Source organism: Acinonyx jubatus, chromosome A1 (genome assembly GCF_027475565.1).
Source record: "Acinonyx jubatus isolate Ajub_Pintada_27869175 chromosome A1, VMU_Ajub_asm_v1.0, whole genome shotgun sequence".
Lineage (NCBI taxonomy): Eukaryota > Metazoa > Chordata > Mammalia > Carnivora > Felidae > Acinonyx > Acinonyx jubatus.
The window spans coordinates 150,589,743-150,610,910 of NC_069380.1; the positions used below are offsets into that span (position 1 = coordinate 150,589,743).

General features: G+C 36.7%; 1 long non-coding RNA gene across 1 annotated transcript in view; it reads right to left on the minus strand.

Annotated features, from left to right (window-relative positions):
• Window positions 1-21,168, minus strand: part of LOC113603402 (uncharacterized) — a 171,079-nt gene that overhangs the window by 83,493 nt on the left and 66,418 nt on the right. The window contains exon 2 of the long non-coding RNA XR_003424981.2: window positions 9,630-9,749. This is a non-coding gene — a long non-coding RNA (uncharacterized LOC113603402). The remainder of the gene's footprint in view (window positions 1-9,629; window positions 9,750-21,168) is intronic.

Genomic DNA, 21,168 nt, shown 5'->3' on the forward strand with positions numbered 1-21,168 from the left:
TATGACTCAAATGTACAATGTTTATAGCCATTCTTTTTTTTTTTAATTTTTTTTAATATTTATTTATCTTTGAGACAGAGAGAGACAGAGAATGAACAGGGGAGGGGCAGAGAGAGAGGGAGACACAGAATCTGAAACAGGCTCCAGGCTCTGAGCTGTCAGCACAGAGCCCGACGCGGGGCTCGAACTCATAGACCGCGAGATCATGACCTGGGCCGAAGTCGGCTGCCCAACTGACTGAGCCACCCAGACGCCCCTATAGCCATTCTTAACGCATACAGTTATTGACTGCCACCCATGTGTCTCACAGCTTGGGTGAATTTCTCAGCAGTTTGTCCCTTTTCCCACCCAACTGAAAGACAGGATCTCTTTGGTCATTAGTGCAGCCCAATCTTCTCATTCAGAGTATCAACCAATTTTTCTATTGAATATCAAAACAGCCTTCTTTGAACAACTCAACCATGAATCCGCATCAGGACTATACTTTGTCCACACAAGTTCCCTGAATTAACCTTTCTTGCTTTTCCTCGAATTATTTCATTGTCCATCTTTACTCACTACTTCATCTATAGATTATCTCCACAAAATTTCAAGACACATATTCCTTGTATATTGAATTTTCCAGCACTCTTACACTTTGTATACTACCATCTACACTGCCATGTGAGTCTTCAAATCTTCCCTCCTGGTCACTAGATCTTAATTCAATAAATCTCTAAATCAGGTACCCATTTCCTGATTCTTTGCCTTTTCCTACACAAATCCCTGTAAACATGAGTCCATATAGAATTCTGTTGAATGTTTTTGTCATGCAAGAAAAAAGGTGGGATGTTTTGTATAGCCATTAGTTTTTGTGTAATTTACGCAAATCACTTAACCTCTTTGGCCTTAATATCCTGACAGGTAAATTGAGGTTAATAGAAAAACTTAATTTCACAGAGTTGTGAGGATTAAATGAACTAATACAGGCTAAGCAATGAAAATCATGTTTACACATAGTAAGCACTATATAATATATTGTTATTATGCATAAATGTGTAAGTTATATTTTACAGTATAGCTTGGTTTTTAAAGGTTTTTAACTATACTTAGTAAAACAAACTAATTCTCACTTAATTAGAAAATGTGCTGATTATATAAACATAAGCACACACTATAAAATTCTAGCATCCCCCAAAATCTGACTTGTTTCCAAATGGAATTAACTTCAACACCAGCAGCATGGCTGAGGCAGTCAGCAACAGTCACTAAGTAGGCACTGTGCTGGCCCTCAGCATTCACTAGTGTTTTGGTCCAACTGAAGCTCGGTAAGACCTCCAATTTGACAGCATCATAAGTTCACACCAGGTTATAAGATGTGAAAAGTCATCCACTGGGTTTTCTGGAAGCGTCAGTCTCTTGGGAAAAATGGCTCACCATGTAAGCAGTTGTTCTATGCATGCCAAAAAAACAAAAAAGCCTGGGTGGCTCAGTCGGTTAAGTGTCTGACTTCAGCTTGGGTCATGATCTCACAGTTTGTGGGTTCGAGCCCTGCATCGTGCTCTGTACTGACAGCTCAGAGCCTGGAGCCTGCTTCAGATTCTATGTCTCCTTCTGTCTCTGCGCCCACCCCCCTACTTGTGTTATGTCTCTCTCTGTCTTTCAAAAATAAATAAATGTAAAAAAAAATTTTTTTTTAACAAAAAGGCCCAGAGAAGGTAAGAAATCAGCTTAAGATCTTACCAGTATGAAAATTAATCAGGATAATGTTCAATTCTTCCCCTTAGCTTTCAAATCTGTGCTTTAATTAGACTGGTGAGGGGGAGCCAGACAATAAACTGAAACCAGTCTTGAACCTCATTTCATTAAGCCCCTGGCAACCTTCCTTATTAATTGCCTACCCAACATCCCTTCCTTGACTGATAAGTTCATCCAGTTGTGCAAAGGTCCAAAATAGAATTCTAATTGTATGGTTGAGGCCCCTACATCATGTCTAACACTTCATCCTGAGATTCTCATAAAGAGTCAGGTATGTCCCAAGCAGTTAGTTTCAGCAGTTAAGACTGGTTGTGAGAAGGAAATACGAACACTGAAAAAGCAACAGGACTTAAATCACCAGAAGAGAGATGATTTAAAGATGTGCTAGTTCCCACATTCCCACCACAGGCACTGAGATGATCCTGGCCTTCAGATCAAGGTGGGTATCCAGGAGAGGCAGAGGCGTGGGTTGGAAAACCAGTAGAGCAGCCAAGAAAGAGATATTGGGTACCAGGCAACAGTCATGGATTTCAATAGCCATTGGGTAGGAGAAAGATGCTTTTCCAAACCTTTGGAAAGAAGAGTTAGAGCTTAGGCGGTAGAACAAAGAAATATACGAATTCAAAATGCAATGAATGAAAGATTCTGTCCTCAGACTCTTTCCTTTTCTCTTTCCCTCAGTGTCTCTCATTCCTTAACTGGCCATGGTATAAAATTGTATTTTGAGGCATGTGGGTGGCTCGATTAGTTAAGCATCCAGCTCTTGATTTCAGCTCAGGTCATGATCTCACCAATTGTAAGATCAAGCCCTGTGTCAAGCTCTGCACTGACAGCGGAGAGCCTGCGGAATTCTCTTTCTCCGCCTCTCTCAGCCTCTCTACCACTCGTGCCCTCTCTCTCTCTCAAAATAAATAAACATCAAAAAAGTAAAATTGTATTTTTGTATGATTTGTGAAATGTATATTTATGCCTCTCACTAGAAAATAGATTATACTGCTTGAGTTTGGAAGTTTAGGGCTTTTCCTTCTTCTTGTTTTATTTATTTATTTATTTTTTGACTAATGATCATTTGCCCTCCACAGGAAAAAAAAACAGTAGCTACACTGAGTAGCTACTTTGCTAAAGCAGTAAATTGTATCACATAGTTACCAACTTTTTTAAAAGACATGCAATTTATCTGAAGAATTTCATTGATTGAAGATGTGAATTAACATACAGAAAATTTATCATTTGGATGGTTCACTCAATTCTAGATAGTTACAAAGTTATAGAAACAAAATAATGATTTCATTGACAAGCAAAAAAATATTATCTCCATTTCTTCCAATTGGTTATTTTTTTTTTAGGAAGAGATTTCAAAAGCATCTCTAGTGTGCTTTAATTATCCCTTATGCCTCATGCCATTTCTTTAGAGGGTATTTATTAAACATTTTAAATGACATCACTTCCTATTTATATAAGGTATTTGGTTTATAAGATCTTTTCATATCGTGGCATTTGACAATCACCACAATTCTATAAGGGAGACAGAAAAGTCGTTTTTTATTTGAATTATATAGATAAGGAAATTCAGACTCAGAATATGTGACATTCCAAGCATTCATTTAGTTGTGATTGGCAGGGATTTAACATGCAAGACAGGATCTTCCAACTCCAAGTTTAGTGTATTCACCCTACACCATAGAACTTCTTTAGTTAGAACCACCAACCAAGGAAGATCACAGTTTGAGCAAATGATTTACAACTATGTAAGAGGTGAGTCCATGAGTAGAAAGAAAGTAAAATACTTAGATCTTATCTCAGATAATATGCTTTTGTATCATTTAAATATATAGAAATCCAAAATAGGGAAATGACCATCCACTTTTCAAGAGGTATGTTAACAGAATATAGGCAGTGCTTCTACTCAGATAACACAGAAAATATTAACAGCAAAGGAGAGTCAGATAATCCCATCATTTCACACCCCAACATAACCAGACACATCCACAGGAGCCCACTCCAACCATGAGATATCAATTTTTTTAAGTGATACCCTATGTTAATAGTCTGAGTGTCTTCAACTCTTCCAACTGTATTCAATCTCCCCTGCATTATTTTTTTTTAATTAGCCTTATATCACAATATGATGAATACAAAATCCAGTCTTTGGGAGCCCGGGTTGCTCAGTTGGTTAAGCATCCAACTCTTGATTTCAGATCAGGTCATGATCTCACAATTCATGAGTTCAAGCTCTGTGTTGGGCTTTGCATTGACAGTGTGTAGTCTGCTTGGAATTCTCTGTCTCCCTCTCTCTCTGCCCCTCCCCTGCTCATTCTCTCTCTCTCTCTCTCTCTCTCTCTCTCTCTCTCTCTCTCTCAAAATAAATAAACATTTATAAAAAAGAAAGAAACAAAGAAAATCTAGTCTCAAGCCCATCCACCCCCCAAATATCCTCAAGGTTTTCTGCTTTGTTATTATTCTTCTGTTCACCTAATCATGAAATACAGCCCATTTTTCCATCAATTCTTCCCTGAGTACCAAAAATGAAAGGCACTAGTGAATAAAAAGGCAGAGTGTGAAGCATAGATTTTTAACTACAGGTTAAGTAGAATGTGTCTGAAGATAGGAGGTAATATACATGGAAGCATCGTGCAAACCAAAAAAATAAAAATGTATTGTAGACACCCCTACTCCTTAAGTGCTTGTGCCAAACATACCACATCAATATTTTTTCCACAGGCTATATTTTCACCCTCTTCTTTTTTGCTTTATAGATACTGGTTTCTCCCCTATCCCCTGCCCATTACCATCTCCCTCTTGGGAAGCCCTTGAAAAAAACATATTTTTCAAGCAGAGCCAGTGAGTCCTCACCTTCCAGACCACATCCTGAGACCTATCTTTTCACACTCAAATGGCCCAATTATTTGCTTTGCAAAGAGACAAAAAAAAAAGTCTCTCCCAAAGAGGAAGTATGATTAAAACTTTTAGAATAATTTAATTTTTCTCTCATCACAGAAGTCTTGATTTTTACCTTAGAAACCCAGAATTTCTAGTAGAAATGTGCTAGTGTACTCTATAAAATAACCATCTTTGATATAAAGTACTGTTTTGGCTTTTCATCAAGTAAAATCAATACTCAGAATACATTCAAAGGGAACAATTAAGACAAATAGATAGAAGTTAACAGGAAAATAGGATTTTGCTCAAAAAAGTTAAAAACATTCCCTAGAGTTATTTGAAGTCTCATAAGCTAAAGGTGTTGGAAACTGGAAAGGGTCAGAAAGATACTAGATAATGACCTATGGGATAGGGCACGAAGAGAAACATTCGTTGTGTCGAAAGTTGGGTTCCATGGTCTCTAAGGTCCCTTCCGACCCTCAGAGCCTAGACGCCAAATTTGACTGTCAATCAGAGCACGAGTCTCTGCATACTTGCAGGGCTGCCTATGGTTGGCAGTTTGTCTTTATTGCTTGGTTCAAATTCTTTTCCATGACCAAATATTTGTACTTAATATTCAAGCAATAATGTCAAAGCATATTACAAATTTCAATAAAAGAAACATTTAGAGAGCTGCTCACACGATTAATCTCCTTTAGTGGTATATATAACCAAGACTTAGTCATATTGGTTATTATGAATAATATCCATAGATTTAAAAAATTGTTCTAAAAATAATCTTATCTAATCAGGTATGTTAATAACATTAATCACATATTCAACCAAAATGTCCTAAGTATCTGTTAAGTGATATACATCATGTTAGAAACTAGGGATAAAAGATACTACTCCGACTGATACCAATAGCAACAAACAATACTTATCATACACGTAGTGTGCACGTAGTGTGCACCAGGTACAGTTATGCATTTTACTTTCATTATCTTTTTAAATCAATAATCCATCAAAATAGATTTAGAAACCCAAACTTACCTGGTCACACATATGATTAGGTCTGTGTAACTCCAAAAGGCCACCTTCCTAGCCACTCTTCAATACACCAGAGCTACACCAAAAAATGAACCAACAGAGACAACACAATGAAATCACATGGTAGAGCCAAGCACAGAATGCAAGGGAAGCCTTTAATTCCACCTAGGAAGGGGGTGCCTGAGTCAGGTGCAGGGGCTCTTTCAGTGCTTATCAGAGATAGTTTTTGACCTGAGACTTATGGAATGATTTGTAACATTGAAAATAAAGGGGGGAGCCAGGAAAAAGAAAAAATATGAAAAGTCACAGCCTTATGAAAGACCAGGTGTATGTCAAAATCTACATTTCACTCTAACTTAAGTGGGAATGGCAGGGGATGAAAACAGACAAACAGGTAGCTGGGAGACATCAGTTGTTTATTAAAGACTTTGACTTGCCAATAAATTTTATTTGAAGATAATAAAAAGTCACTGGAGAATTTTAAGCAATGGAATGAAGTGATCAAATATGCATTTGAGAAAACTCATTCTAACTGCTTTACTTGGTCAATGGATATGGAGGAAAGAAGAAAGATTCAAGAAATAGGCTTTAGGGACCAGATGAGGGTGAGAAGGGAAAGGAGAACAAAGGAACTATAAAATGTCCATGTTCTGAAATGTTAGTCATTTAGTCAATGTTAGTCATGTTAACATCCATGTTAGTCAAACAGGCTGATGGTGGTGAATTCGCTGCAATAGTGAAGAAAGTGATAGAACAACTATGGGTAAAATAGATGTTCTATTCTGCTTTAGATTGTTGAGACCTAAAGCTGGAGATTTGGATTACTTTAAATTTAAATGTAAAAGATCGAATCAAGATTCCTTAGCTTTTGACTCAGAGGCCTATCAAACTCAGAAAAAAAACAGCTTTGGAAGTCTAAATTTGCTCTCCCTTTAGACTTGGAGAACATAGGGAAAGAGAGCGAGGAGGACAGATACTGAGTTTCTCTCTATTGGCTTATTTCCTATTAGCCAAGGAAGGAATCTGTTATAGGTGATATCAGTGATCTGCAGCTGTGAACATGGGACGGAACACTAGTGACACTGGACCTAGAATTCCAAGGTGAAAGCAGACCATGATGATGTAGGGGTGGCTTGCTTAAAGATTTTACTTATTCAAGTGAACGTAACTGGGATTTGAAAATGATAACTGGAAGCTTTGGATTCCAAATCTCCTACCTTGACAAATGACTTCTTCTTGCTACTATGGATAATTTTCCTCTGATGTCTATTTAATCTCCAACTTATAAATGTTTGTGTTAATGCCCTGTCTACCAACATCTTGTATGGTTTGAAGAGGTGAATTTGTGGCACACGTATATCTGAGTAATGGAAACAGGGCTACAACTAGTACATAATTAGAAAAAGATCACTCTTTAGGATGTACAAATTATACAAGAGCAACACTCTGAACAGTGAGTTATTAAATGTTCTCCTAGTTGGGATAGACCAACTAGAAAAAAGTGCCTGCTTCCTAGGGAAAGACACAGTCCCATGACAGGATACATTTTCCAGTCCCCAGCCAAATCCTCAGGAAAACATAACCATACATGGGGGCCCTCAGTGCAAACAACACCCTATTTTATAATCCTTACAGACAACAAAGCACAATCAATATTCCATAGCCCCAGGGCCATTCCAATGCACAATTCCAGGGGACACCAAACATATGGAAACATTGTGAAAGTTCCCCTGGAGTTGTGCTATATGACTGTGCTGCACAGTGTTTCTCTTCTAAGGATGGAATTACCATACAATTGTGTGGATGGTTAGTGGGGTAGGAAATCTCTGACAAGTGAGATATTCTCACAAACCCTTCCCTACTACACATTGTTCAACAGGCATCTGATCTATCAATTCTACCTATCAATTCAATATCCATTCAATATTCATAATCTAACCATCAACTCAAATTACATCTTGAATCAATGTCCCTTTCTCCATCTCCACCTTCTTATCTGAGACACCATCCTCCCTTAGCTAGACCACTGTTCTCATTTTTCTACTATGTTCTCTCCTCCAGCACATTTTACACAAATAGCCACAGTGATTTTCTTTAAATAAAATTCTGATCATGTCAATCCTTCCTAAGATTTTTCAGTGGTTTTCTATTTCTCTTAAAATAAAATCCTAAATCCCATGTCAGCAAAGTCTTGGTACGGTCTTCTCCTGCACGTGCTGTTTTCTCTCCCTCCCAACCTTCCACCAGGTCACTTCTCCTCATTCTGCAGGTTCCAACATAATTGCTGCTTCTATAGAGGAGCTTCCTAATCTAAATCGAGTCCCATCACGAGGCAATAATCTCTAGTCTTCTCTCATGCTTTAGTGAATACTAATCACAATTTATGATGAGACAATTATTTGTATCATATATTCAATGCAACTCCCCAGGGGTAAGGGCTGCCAGGGCAAGAGCAGTATCTGTTCTGTTGAACACTGGATCCACGCACTGTACCTAGCTCAGTGCCTGCTATATTTGATGGATAACAGGGTAGGTAATGGCTCATTAGCTATTAATCCATCAACCCATTGCTATAAAACATTAATAGTAAGGATATATGCTCAAACATCACTATGTATGGGCAGCCTTATGCCCAAACAGGTCAATTCCCTGCTACCCAGGTGAAAAAAGAAAAATCCATGTGAAAATAATGGTAGAATTTGTGGCAGTGGCGTTGAAGGTAGCAGTGACGTTGGCAATGGTGATAAAGAGAAATTCTTGTTTTTCCTACTCACCGTTTTCTGCACAATTTTAGTAACCTGTATTGATGTCAAACTTTATCACAGCCAAGTCCTAACTTCTAAGCATATAAACTACAGAGCATAAAATCCTCCTCTTTGAAAACCATAGGCAGTTTTGACAATATATTTGAATTCATTAACCTCTTAACTCTGGTACAAGTCCATATTCACAAGTATGACAATGATTAAGTTAATGAGTTAATCATTCCCTTCTAGTTACAGTCTTTCTTAATTAGTTGATTTAAATTGGGGAGTGGGAGGAGGAAGGGAAAGAATCTTCTGTGGAGTCTATTTTCATAGTGCCAGATAAAATTTCTGAAGGCTTTTTTTGAAAGATTTAGAAATGTAGACATCTTTCCCATACCGTTTATGATTTTTCAAGCTACCAAGTCCTACTAAGCCGATTATCATATTTTAGCAAAATAAATCACTTGGCAAGCACTTCCTACATGCCTGCCCTGCAGAGGCCATACCCTAAAGTCAGGCCCTCCAGGAAACACAAAGAGGCCAAGGGATATGACACAGGCTTTGCAAGCTTGTGAATCTAAAGTTTGTTAGTCATCTAACCAAAAATTAAGGGCCATGGATCATATTTTCAGGATCAGCTGCCTCCCCTTGCAGGGCCTTAGTTCACACGACCACGGTGTTCCCAAGTTTTAAAAAAGAGTGTGAAAATTTACTCTAATGTCCTTGCATAAATTGGACCAGGCCCCACAAATGCCCTATCATTATATTATGCAGACATTGTTCAAGTAATATTCTTAGCATTTTAATTTCCCTTTCTCGTTTATGATTTTAAAAGCTCTCTCAAGTGACCTTAAATAAACGTTAGATGGTAGTCTCAAATTTCCTCACTTCAATAATTTTTCTCTTATCAGTGCACTTACAAGTTTTTAAATATCTTTGCCCTTCCCCTCCCCCTCCACATAGTACACATAACTGGAATGGTGCATACTTGTTTTATACCTTGAGGGTTCAAGAGTCTTTACACTTTTATATTCCAGTGTCTGGAGCAGAAAGAAGCAGAAAAGCTGAGTTATTTAGTAAAAGAAAGCCAAGCTGAAGAACTTGGAAGGTGATACCAGAGATTCAGTGACGCTCTTGAGAGAAGTGATTTATATGTGACGTCCCTTTGTACTTCCATTCTCCTCCACTCCCTAAAACATTGCTCACTCTTTGCTTCTAGGAGTCTATTTCACATACCTCATATAAGCAGAAGCATACAGTAGTTGTCTTTCTGTGACTGGCCTTTTTCAGTTAGCATAATGTCCTCCAATTTCGTCCATGGTGTCACATATACAGGATTTCCTTCCTTTTTTTAAGCTGAATAATAAAAGCAGAGAGTAGAATGGTGATTACCAGAGACCTCAGGGAGGGAGAAGTGGGGAGTTGTTCAACTGGCATGTAGTTTCGCTCACAAAGATGAATAAGTTCTAGAGATCTGCTATACAACATAATGCCTGTGGTTAATGATATTGTATAGTACAATTAAAAATGTGTCAAGTAGGCAGATCTCATGTTAAGTGTTCTCACCACAGTAATAATAATTTGTTTAATTTTTCACTTTCTCTCCCCTACCCTACTCCATCTCTCTCTCTCTCTCTAGATATATAGATAGATAGATAGATACACACACATATATATAATTGTCTTCTTCCTACAAATATCTTCAATTCTTAAAATAAAAATCTTACTAGGATGAACTGATATTTTTTCTTTCCACTACCTTTTAATTAAACTCAAAACATACTTTGATTTAAATATTTTTAGGTTTTTGTTCTGTTTTGTTTTGTTTGCTATGCATTAATCTCCAGGACCCAAAGTAACCAAAATTGGAACTTTGTGATACTATCATTTGGAAGCATAGAAAAGAGAATTTTTTTCTTTAGAAGGTTTGTTAGATATCATCTAATCGTTTATAAATTTTACAAATTTATCTTACTTTAGAAATGAGAACATTAAGGCCTACCTGGGAGTAAACTGCCATAATTCTCTTTAGTAAATGTAACCCATTATAATAAAGAAAGAAAGCTTTGAAAGGGCAGGAATTTATTGAAAACTGAATCCTTTTTCAAAAAGGCCAATGATACCAGAACTTCCACTTGGCTCTACAGAGAGGTCTCATTCTTTTTTGGTTTCTCCTTGGCTTAAATATCCCCCCTCATGGCAAGGGAAATGAGGTCACAGTGTAGCTCTGAGGTCCCTAATAGGACCAAGAAAAAAAAAAAGAGGAGACGAGGGAAAGAGAAGCAAGCCAAGCACTGATTTTGCAAAACCATTATGTCATTTAGTTACTGATTTGTATTTTTTCACATATTCTGAAAAACAAAGAATATAAGAATTATATGTAAGAAATCAAGAACATGGTTCTGAAAAGTATTCCCTAATACACATCACTTTAATACAAAAGAACTTTATATTGATTATACCTTTTATATTTATTTATATTATGTCATTTTTAATCTTGTGTCCATACCAGATTAAAACCTCTTGAAGGCAAGGACCTTGGCATAGGGCTTATACATACTGCTTAGGAATCATAATGGACCAAGCACACATGTGCTTCAACGCTAAAATGAAATGGAATCAACCATTACTTAAAATTTTAGTGTCATAAGAAGGAAATGAAAGGTTGCCTATTGATTTAAGACATATTAACTTTACCTATATTTCATCAAATAATTAAAAAATATGTTTAAGAAATATTTTTGATAACTTTACACAAGTATTTCTCTTTTACCTATAATTAGAAAAGCTAAAAATAGCAGAGTATGATAATCCCAATCTAACCTCATGTGTGTGCCTGCGTATCAGGTAACAAGTATGTGTGTGTGTGTGTGTGTGTGTGTGTGTGTGTGTGTGTGTGTGTGAGGGAATGTGTGTGTGTAGAACGTGTGTACAAATATATGAGAGAATGGAAGGAAAGAAGCATCTCTGAACCCCTGAGCAGCCACCTGAAGAGGACTACAGCCAGCATGGCCTCCTGCCCTTACGATTATACACAATCAGTGCCTGCCTTAACACTCACAAGTCAAAAATATATTGATTTGCAGCCTGCCTCAGAATGTGCTATTGGTGGAGAGAGTGTCTGGCAATGAGAGAACTCAGAGCACAAGACACTGGAGAAGAGGGTCGCTTCACTCAGAAAGAGGTCACAGGGCTTTCCTCTTTGTGATACATCCAAAGGAAAGCAACAGCTCCAAAACAGAGAATAGTATAATGCATACAATACGATCAGACAAAGAAAAATAAGTCCCCAACAAATAAGAATATGTAATTCATGAACTTGACTTGATATAGCACAGGATAAAGAAATAATGGGGCACCTGGGTGGCTCAGACGGTTGAGTGTCTGCCTCTTGATTTCGACTCAGGATCGTGGGATTGAGCCTCCGCATGGGCTCCACACTGAGCATGGAGACTGCTTGGGATTCTCCCTCTCAACCTCTGCCCCTTCCCCCACCCCACCCTCATACCCGCACTCCCATTCACGAGTGCTCGCTCTTTCTCTGTCTCTCAAAAAAAAAAAAAAAGAAAGAAAGAAAAGAAAAAAGAAAAGAAAAGAAATAATTTAGCCATTATAAGTCCAACAGATCAATACAAGCAGTCAATGTTTTGATTTAAATGGTCATTTTTCATACTGCTTTATGCAGTTTGACAATTTCACTTTCTAAATCAATTGGTTTAAGCAGATGGATCTATGTCACCACCTAAATTCTTTCCACATGGATATAGTTTAAGAATGTTATAAGAATCTAAGAAAGCCCATATGCATAATCATTTCATAGATGGTTGACCAAAAATGAAATTTACAACACTAGATAAAACAGTAACAATTATGTGGATGGAGGTGGAAATAATGTCTGTAGTTTAAAGCTCTGAAACATATGATACCCTAGATGTGTGTCCTGTTTTGGAAAGCTGCCCCCAGGCTGTCTTGTAGAAGGGTTAGGGGCGAGATAACAGAGGCTCACAGAGACATCTCTGGGCTAAGGAAGGGACTTTCAGGCCACAACATTCTCTTGAGTTCCAAGGAGTCATTCCCAGTGAGAGGGACCACGTTCGAAGACGATTGACAGTTTAGACTGAAAACAGCTTTCAAAGAGACTAATCTTATAAAGTATTGCAAATGAATAAGGGCAACAGGAGAAGGTGTTCACCTGCCAGTCTCCGCCGTGCAAGATGAGAGCCTGTCTGTACTCACACATGTGCTGACTTAAAAAAAAAAAAATCACATAAAAAACAACATCTTTGCTTCGGAGACGTTTTTAACAAGTATTACAGAAAGAGCACCAGCTACCAAAAAGAGTTGCCAAGGCCAGAAGGAGCCATCAATCGAAACAGTTTACATTTCAAAGTTTTTCCAAGAAGAGTGAAAAACGTCTCCCTGCCTTGATGGAAAACAGAGGCGCTGTAGTAAGAATCTATGTGCTGCCTTCTCAGTCAAGTTTCTTTCTCTAGAGTGGCCTTTTAAACCTTAGGTTGGTACCCACAGGTAGAGAGAAATAGAACTGTTAGTATCTCCTGGGGCTTGTGCCCTGAGCAGCTTAGTGGCCTGTGGAATCAGGACAAAAATCCTCTTCCTTTTATGAGTTTCACAAGAAAAACAGCCTTATTGCTCTTGGGCACTATTTGAGATTGATCGGTCACTTTTACTTCTATACTGCGTACTTTCTGACATCACTGAACAAATAATTATACGTATATGCCTTGGAATGTTTTTTTCCCCTGGAGATAATTCCGGAATCGAGTCTTACTTATCTCAGCCTCTTACAATGGAGGAAATGAAAGCTAACAATGCCACATTTTAACCAGGGTGTGCATTTGTTTGTCCCTTGTAAAGAAAATGTTTTTTTTTTTATTTGAAAGAAAAAGTCTGCATGCTTTTCTTTGGCCCCGGGGAAGGAAAAAAGAACATTTCTTAAATTCAGTAAGGATTTTCAAAAGATACATAATCTAATGGATACTTCTGGTTTTAGCTTTTAATTTTCTGCTTAATTTTTCCATGACATTACTAAACACCAAATCTAATTTCCTGAATCTATTAGAATAAATTCTACATACTTTCATTTTTCGTTCCAGAAGCAGGTCAAATGGAAACAATAGTCTAAGAAAAAATTTTAATTTCATAATTAAGACTTGGGAAAGGAAGATAACAGTGAGAAACTTTTGTCATTGATTTGTGTCCCATGAAAATGGTTATTTGTGCATCTCCCTCCTACACACAATATGCCAACAATCCCTCCACTAGATCCAAATGTGCCAACACATCTCTTTGACCAATAAGTAATGTGTATAACCATAACAAAGACTCAAATGCCCTGATTACCCAGAAGTAGTGCCATGACCATTTTCTTAGATTGCAGTAGAATAGATTAAAAAAAGGACCACCCTCTCTTTTTGCACACACACACATACGCTGTTCATTATGATCACAAAGTATACCGTCACTTTCTTAGATTGACCTATCGATATAAATTACACAATATCACTGAAAAATATTACCAATTTCCATACCAACATCCTTTGTAAATACCACTGGTTCTCCATGAACTCCTTCTGACCTCCTGGTCTGAGGCTGTCACCATATGATGTACATAATTCTCTCAACACTGATCCATTACTTCTGCTCAGTGTTGGGGGTCAGGCCAATAGTGTAAAGTCAAAGATAATTAGCAGCCCTATCAATAACCAGCTCCAGAATTGTCGCCTAAGTGACAGGCCAGAAAAGCCAAGAAAAGAGGTAGCAATAGAAAGTAGAAGAAAAGTGCCGGTACATTCTGTGGTTCGAGCAGCTGCTATGGACTATCAGCATCACCAGGAGACTTCATTGCATTAGCATAAATTCAAATGACAAATGCACAGTGCTATTCAGAGACTCATTAATTTGCAATGGGTGCAGTGCTCATGACATATTAGTGCAAAATTCAAATGTCTTTGTAGCAATGTGAATTTAGTTGTGAGACCAAAGTCGCTAAAATGAAAATGTGTGGTTTTTTTAGCAGTTTATTAAATTATGAACTGTGATGACTATATCCGTGCATCTTTTTAAGCAGATGAGGTCCAGCGTGCTCCAGCGGCAAATCGCATGGTTTGTGTTGATATTTTCCTGTCAGACAATTTCCAAGCAGCAGATAAGATACTAGACTGTCTGCTTTGCTCTGCTGCATGCGGACTGAGAGCTCCCCCTTCTGGACAAATGACATTGCCACTCTAAAAGAATATACCACCATTTATTATTGTCTTCTTTTTGTATCTTCAACAACAGGTTTTGATGCAAAGAATTTCAGTGTCCACCTAAAGCCAAAAGAAAATAATTTGGTATCATTTATTGTAAAGGAGAGTATATGATAACTTTCTACAAAATGCAGAAGTCACCCTCAATTGAAATTGGTCTTACATAATTTTCTATGCAGCGACTCCAAGATCTCATTTACAAGCATCTTTTTTAAAATAACTGCCTGGTTTACGTATAGCTAGAATATAGGCAAAAAATTTTTTTAATTGTTATTGTCATATTATTTCCATTATACCATAAACAAGCTTACAATTACTAAGCATTCAATTGTATAAAGAAAATAGCATGGATATACATAGACAGAGCCTTTTAAACAAAGCTACTAAGTATATCTTGTACTCAACTTGGTTGAATGAGATTATGAACAGACACAGACAAGGAAAGCCAGATCATACCTTTGCCACTTGTGTCTGGTGGGCTAATCTGTCTTTTTAACATAACAAATCTTCTGCCCAATTATTTCAAGTTACTCAAAACAAATTTATCGCTGTTGTGCCTTTTAAAAATATAGTGACTCAGATCATTACAAAAATGGAATGAAGAAGGAGGTTAATTTTCTCTGCAGTATTGATGTAACCCAAATACACGAAATGAAATGTCACACCTGCACTTCTCAGTATCCAGAATTCATAGTTTCTTAGAGCAGACCTGAATCCTGGTTTATATTACACAAATACTCAAGTTCATAGCTGATACTTTTAAAGAGATACATTTAGCATTTTTCAGAAGAAGCTATAGCTTTCCAAATCATGTATCATACCTCTGCAAAAATTGAAAACCATTTGAAAATTGCTGTTAGGAGAATAGAAAATCTACAAGTAAAAGATGTATCCTTTGGCCATTTGAACTAACTAATCTCCACTGGGCTATCCAAAGTGTGCTTTAGCAGGTCCTTCTTAAAAAGTATGTTTATCACTTTCTAAACTTTGAGTACATTATATCAGGTAAAAAGGGGGCTATGTCACCCTATTATTGCTTCTAGACTTAATTATGTACTCTCTGCACACTCGATTTACAGTGAATTTGGTGAAAGCCATTCCACTAAAAGCTGTGTACTTCTAAATTACATTTAATAATATCATTGATGCTTTGTGTCATCTTCAACAATTAAAAATAACATCACTGTAATCTATCCTACTTACTTGGAATTGAACTGGTCTTGAGTTATTTAGCAGGCTCATTTTATTTAACAGTAACTGCTACATGAAAGATACAGAGCTAATGAGGATTGAGAGGGATCACTGTACATTAAACATGTGGAAGGAGCATGTAACTGAGCAATATCAGATTTATCTCTGTAGCTGGGTGTCTTGGCATTGTTTATCCTTACCGCATTCCCTTTCACCAAGTACTTAGAATCCCACACTCGCAGAACGTCACAACCGGAAGGGCCATTGTTGACCATCTCTCATTTTACAGACACAAGGAGGAGAGACTCTGAAAAGCTCAGCAAATTTACCAAGGTCTAACAGCTAGAAAGTGGTAGAACTGAGAAAAGAGCTCTGGGCTCCAGACAGTCCTTCTCAAACTTTAGCACACCAAAGAATCACCTGGAGGACTTGTTAAAACAGATTGCTGGGCCTGCTACCAGAGTTTCTGATTCAGTATTGGGGGAAGAGATTCTCATTTCTGGCTACCTCCAAGTAATACTGTTATTGCTGGCCCAATGGCCACATCTTCAGATCTTAAGAACTACTGTTCTCTAAACCAGTTTTCTGTAAACTGCTGTATTCTTATTTCTAATAACGTCTCTGATCATGATACACAAATCACATTCAATATCACGTTACTTTTCTGTCATCTCTCTGAAAGAAGATAGGGGTAATACCTACAGTGTTAAAAATTTGGAAGGGCACAGGAAAACAAAACAAAACAAAAAACCAAGGTACCCAAAGCCAGATTAAGGCATTTAGGGACACTAAACACTGAAAAGATTATTGCCACTGAGGTGAATCGCTATCCCAATTCAACCCATGTAAATCTCAAGGTAAAAAGCAATATTAAACCATACACACTGTAAAAGAGCCAATCAAAGCCTTAAAGTCTCAAGGTTCTCCCTCTCTCACTGTCTCCATCTCTCTCTTTCTGTCTCCCTCTCTCTCTCTCCCCCCTCCCCAAACCCTCACTTATACCCTAAGCATTTCATAGTGTACCTATCAGGTTATTCTAAAGACAGCTCTATTTCTATATTTCTAAGCTACTCTTTTTCATTCTGTCTTGCCATGATCACTTGTCTATTTTGTGACTATAAAATGAACTCTGAGCTGCAGTTTTCTTAAATCATTACAGAATCTACATAGAGGCCAAATATAGGCAAGATGGCCTTATCTCCGTTGCCTTCCCCCACTAGCTATCAATATTTAGGCAAACAGAAGTTTACCCTCTTTTCAGTCTCTAAAATAAAATATCATTTACAGACCTAATGCATCAAAGTGCAACTTATCATTGCCCATATAATGTATTAGCAAATTTAGGTCACAAGAATCAGAAAGAGCTCCTGGATAAGGAAACCTGAAATTGCCTGTGCTTGAAGAACCAGCTCAGAAGAACGGCAGCATCTTCAAGAATTTCACCCAGGCATTTGCCGGTTCCTAAGCCTAATGCACAGAATTCAACAAACCTGTTCAGCACTCTGGTCTCACAGTTAGTTGTAACATCATTGCCTTTTTTTCCTGGTTTGGAGAATAACTGTAATGAAGTTAATCACCAAAACCCAATATATACATCTATATATTGATTTTAAAATAGCGTCAGTTTGGAAAATGAAAGTGACTAATGATAGGAAAAGATTTTAATTATATATATAAGCCTTGATGTTTCTGTGTTCTCTCTGCTTTTTTTATTGGAGTACAATTACCTCTTTTTTCAGAAGATTTTCAAAATTATCTGTTATCAGTTTCTAGAAAATTTCTGAAATCATGGAATAGATTTTATTCCAATTCATATTATGAATACTGCATTTTTCTGAGCATTAAGGATCCTCCCCCAAAAAATAACATCCCTATTTCTGGAGTTCTCTAGTAAGTTACGACATTAAAATCCACTTTGATATATTGCTTAAACTCCTACAGAAAATTAACTTTTCATTTCAAAATAATTTGCAACTATAGTTTCCACGCAAATTTTGCTGTGTTTTTGCCTTATATTTTCTACCATCGTCCCCATTTTTCAGACAAGCCAACCAATCACAGAAAAATTAACATAGGTTTGTCATGATTACTGGTGCACCCATGCTGTTACTGGGCTTATTACATGCCTCAGCCACATGTTATGTTCACCATCATTTCACCTAGACCTTCCAGTAACATACTCCTAATCCCAAATTATTTTCCATGCTAGATGCTTCCTTTCACATTTCTTCTTCAGGCTTAAATAAAATAGACCTCCTATCTTTCACAGTCCTTGAATGCTATGCAATTTCTGAATTGCAACAAAAGTTCTATTTTCCTCTGTCTAAATTAAAGTGAATTATTTAGTGTTTCAATGAGTGGCAAACACAGAATTTGTTTATTCAGGACAAAAGACTATGAGAATATGATTCTTCTTTACAACACAATAGAATACTTATTCCTTCAAAAAATTCTGCCCTTTAAAAAAAGATATTAAGTGAAATCAAGTATTGTAACTCAGAGGTTATTTGGGAAAAAGTTTATTAATGTAAATGGCTAAAATCTAGCCTCATGTGAATACTAAGGCAGATAAATAGCAGTCTATTAATTCAGGTTATCTCCTCTACAACTGCATTTTTATTTATATCCTTTCATTTCAAAATATATGCGCATATACTATTTTTATCTCTCAGTAAAAATAAAGCTAGATATTTTTTGGTATATTAAGCAAGTCTGTTTTACCTGTTTCTAAAATCTTCTCTCTGATATTTTTAAGACAGTTATCTTACACAGACTCTAGAAATGCAAAGGCAATAAAAATGAATCGTTTTGTCTCATGCAGGAATCTTTATTAATGAATATGTGAACATTCTCTGTACAATTTAATATGCTGTATCCACTCATATAATTCTACAAAGAAGTATATTTTTGTGCATAAGCTGATTGGTAAATTTGATTTTAATAAGAAATCAGTAAAATATGCATATTACAAGTGAAGAGAGTACAGGTTCCTATCTGCCATTTATAGTAAGATCTTATATTTCAGAGCTTAATAATGAACCTCCCTGGGGAAGATTTAATAAAGCAGGTGCTCTGGTATTGCAGGCACTTTTGCTTCTGTCTTTCCTTTTTTTCCTATCTCCATGGAAAAAAAAATCTCAATAAGATTCATGACCCTGTTTATCAAGGATAAATCTAGTATAGTCTGGACCATGTACCACCCAAGCTGATCCAGATCTCCAACCCAACCCACTGTTTGTCACTGTGTTTATAAAGCACAACATGTCCTGTGAAATTATATGTTTAAGCATTGTCTCTCCATCCTTACCACAAGAAGTATAAAACCAGTTTAGAGTAACTGTCTATTGCACAGTGTAACAAATTTTTAAAAATACAAGTGGGGTGGAGGGGGGAGTAGATCTTAACTGTTCTCTTCTCCTACAGAACACCTAATGTCTAAAACATGTTCAATCCTGTTAATGCTTGTCAAATATTTCACAGTTCAGCTTTGTTCAGACTTTTTACTGACTATGAAAAATCAATTTGGTGGGATTCAGATTCCAGAGACGGAAGAGCTGGAAGAGACCTTAAATAACCTTATTCTACCAGGTTTATAGGTCAAAAACTGAGTCCCAAGAAAATTAAGTGACTTGCCCAAGGTTTTCCAAAGAATCCAGTTTTAAACTCAAGTCCACAGACACCTATTTCAGCATCCTTCTCACTGTTCATTTCATCTGATATTTTTCTTTAATAATTAAACAATTTCAAGAAGATACACAATATGATTTCACAATTAAGATAAAGCAGTCACATTATATCCAGGATTGTGTAGAATTTCACTTGTACAGAGTTTCATCTGGTATTTAGTCATTATAGTCAAATAGTATCATTATCTTTCAATTACAGAGATCAATTCTAGTTCATTAGCAAAATAAAATGATTGCCGAAGGTCCACATGAATTCTTCAAAGCTGCAATCTTCCTAATGTCAGAAGTGAAATACATTTCATAAAAAAACAAAATTTAACAAAAGTACTTGAGGTTAAATCAAACTGCAAGCCTCACTCACCTAAGTTATCATAGATCTATGTTCAACAGTATAATTCAAAGATCTGAAAAGGAAAATACATGCCAAAACCCTTACTAATAGCCATTTCCCCCTATTTCTTGGTTTTAGTAGCTTTTCCAAGAAAGATTAGGGTCACAGGATATTATAGCATGGACAAAGATTTTTAAGTATAGATTCAAGCTAAATGACCTAGAACTACATAAAAGGAAGACTAGATTATGTTTAACCTTACAAGAGAATTCTACATGTAGGTAAAAACAATGGCCCAAACAATATAGCTATTAAGGACTGTGGCAACCTCATCAGGTTTTCTCAACTGACAGCCTTAATTGCTATGCAAGCAAATCCTAGTCAGCTAAGCAGAGCTAAAAGCAAAGGGGTAACAATATTATCAATCTAAATTGATGCTAATATCCTCTCAATAAAACTATACTGGTGTATCTTGGAAGAAGTCATCATTTACAAAAAATTCATAAAGCTGTTGCTCTTTAATATTTTCAGTTATTATAAAGTTATCATATTAGAGTTTCTAAGATGATATAAACATTTCAATGTTAAATTGTTAGAATATGTAAACCAAAATTATAGGCTTTGGCTTTCCAAAATTTTTTTTTAATTTTTTTAATGTTTATTTATTTTTGAGACAGAGGGAGACAGCGAGTGGGGGAGTGGCAGAGAAAAAGGGAGACACAGAATCTGAAACAGGCTCCCGGCTCAGCTGTCAGCACAGAACCTGATGCGGGGCTCGAACCCAAGAACCGTGAGATCATGACCTGAGGCGAAGTTGGACGCTTAACCAACTGAGCCACCCAGGCACCCCATCCAACATATTTTTAATTGTACTTTTTCTAAAAAAGTAATTGATGATCTGCTCAGACCATGATGTGGCCACACAAACAGCACAAATAGTTATGATCATGATATACATCGGGCTTGCAATAAAAGGGATTTTTCCCCATTATATACGGACAAAAATTTAAAACAAAAAAAGTTAAAGATAGTTACATTGTGCTTTTATACATCGATCCTTTTCAATATAAATCAACCCTTCATAAAGTTATTTATGCAACTTAACATACATTATCTCATTCTTCTTAGTAATTATTTGCTTCATGGGACACAATCCCTGGAATTCTCAATTACTAGAAACTCAAGATGTTTATCTTGTTAAATAGCTTGCTAATATAGAAGAATGACCTTTTTGTGTCATACTAAACAAAGGGCAGTAGTAGTCAGGAAGCCTGGACAGTATGTAAATCAGGCAATTA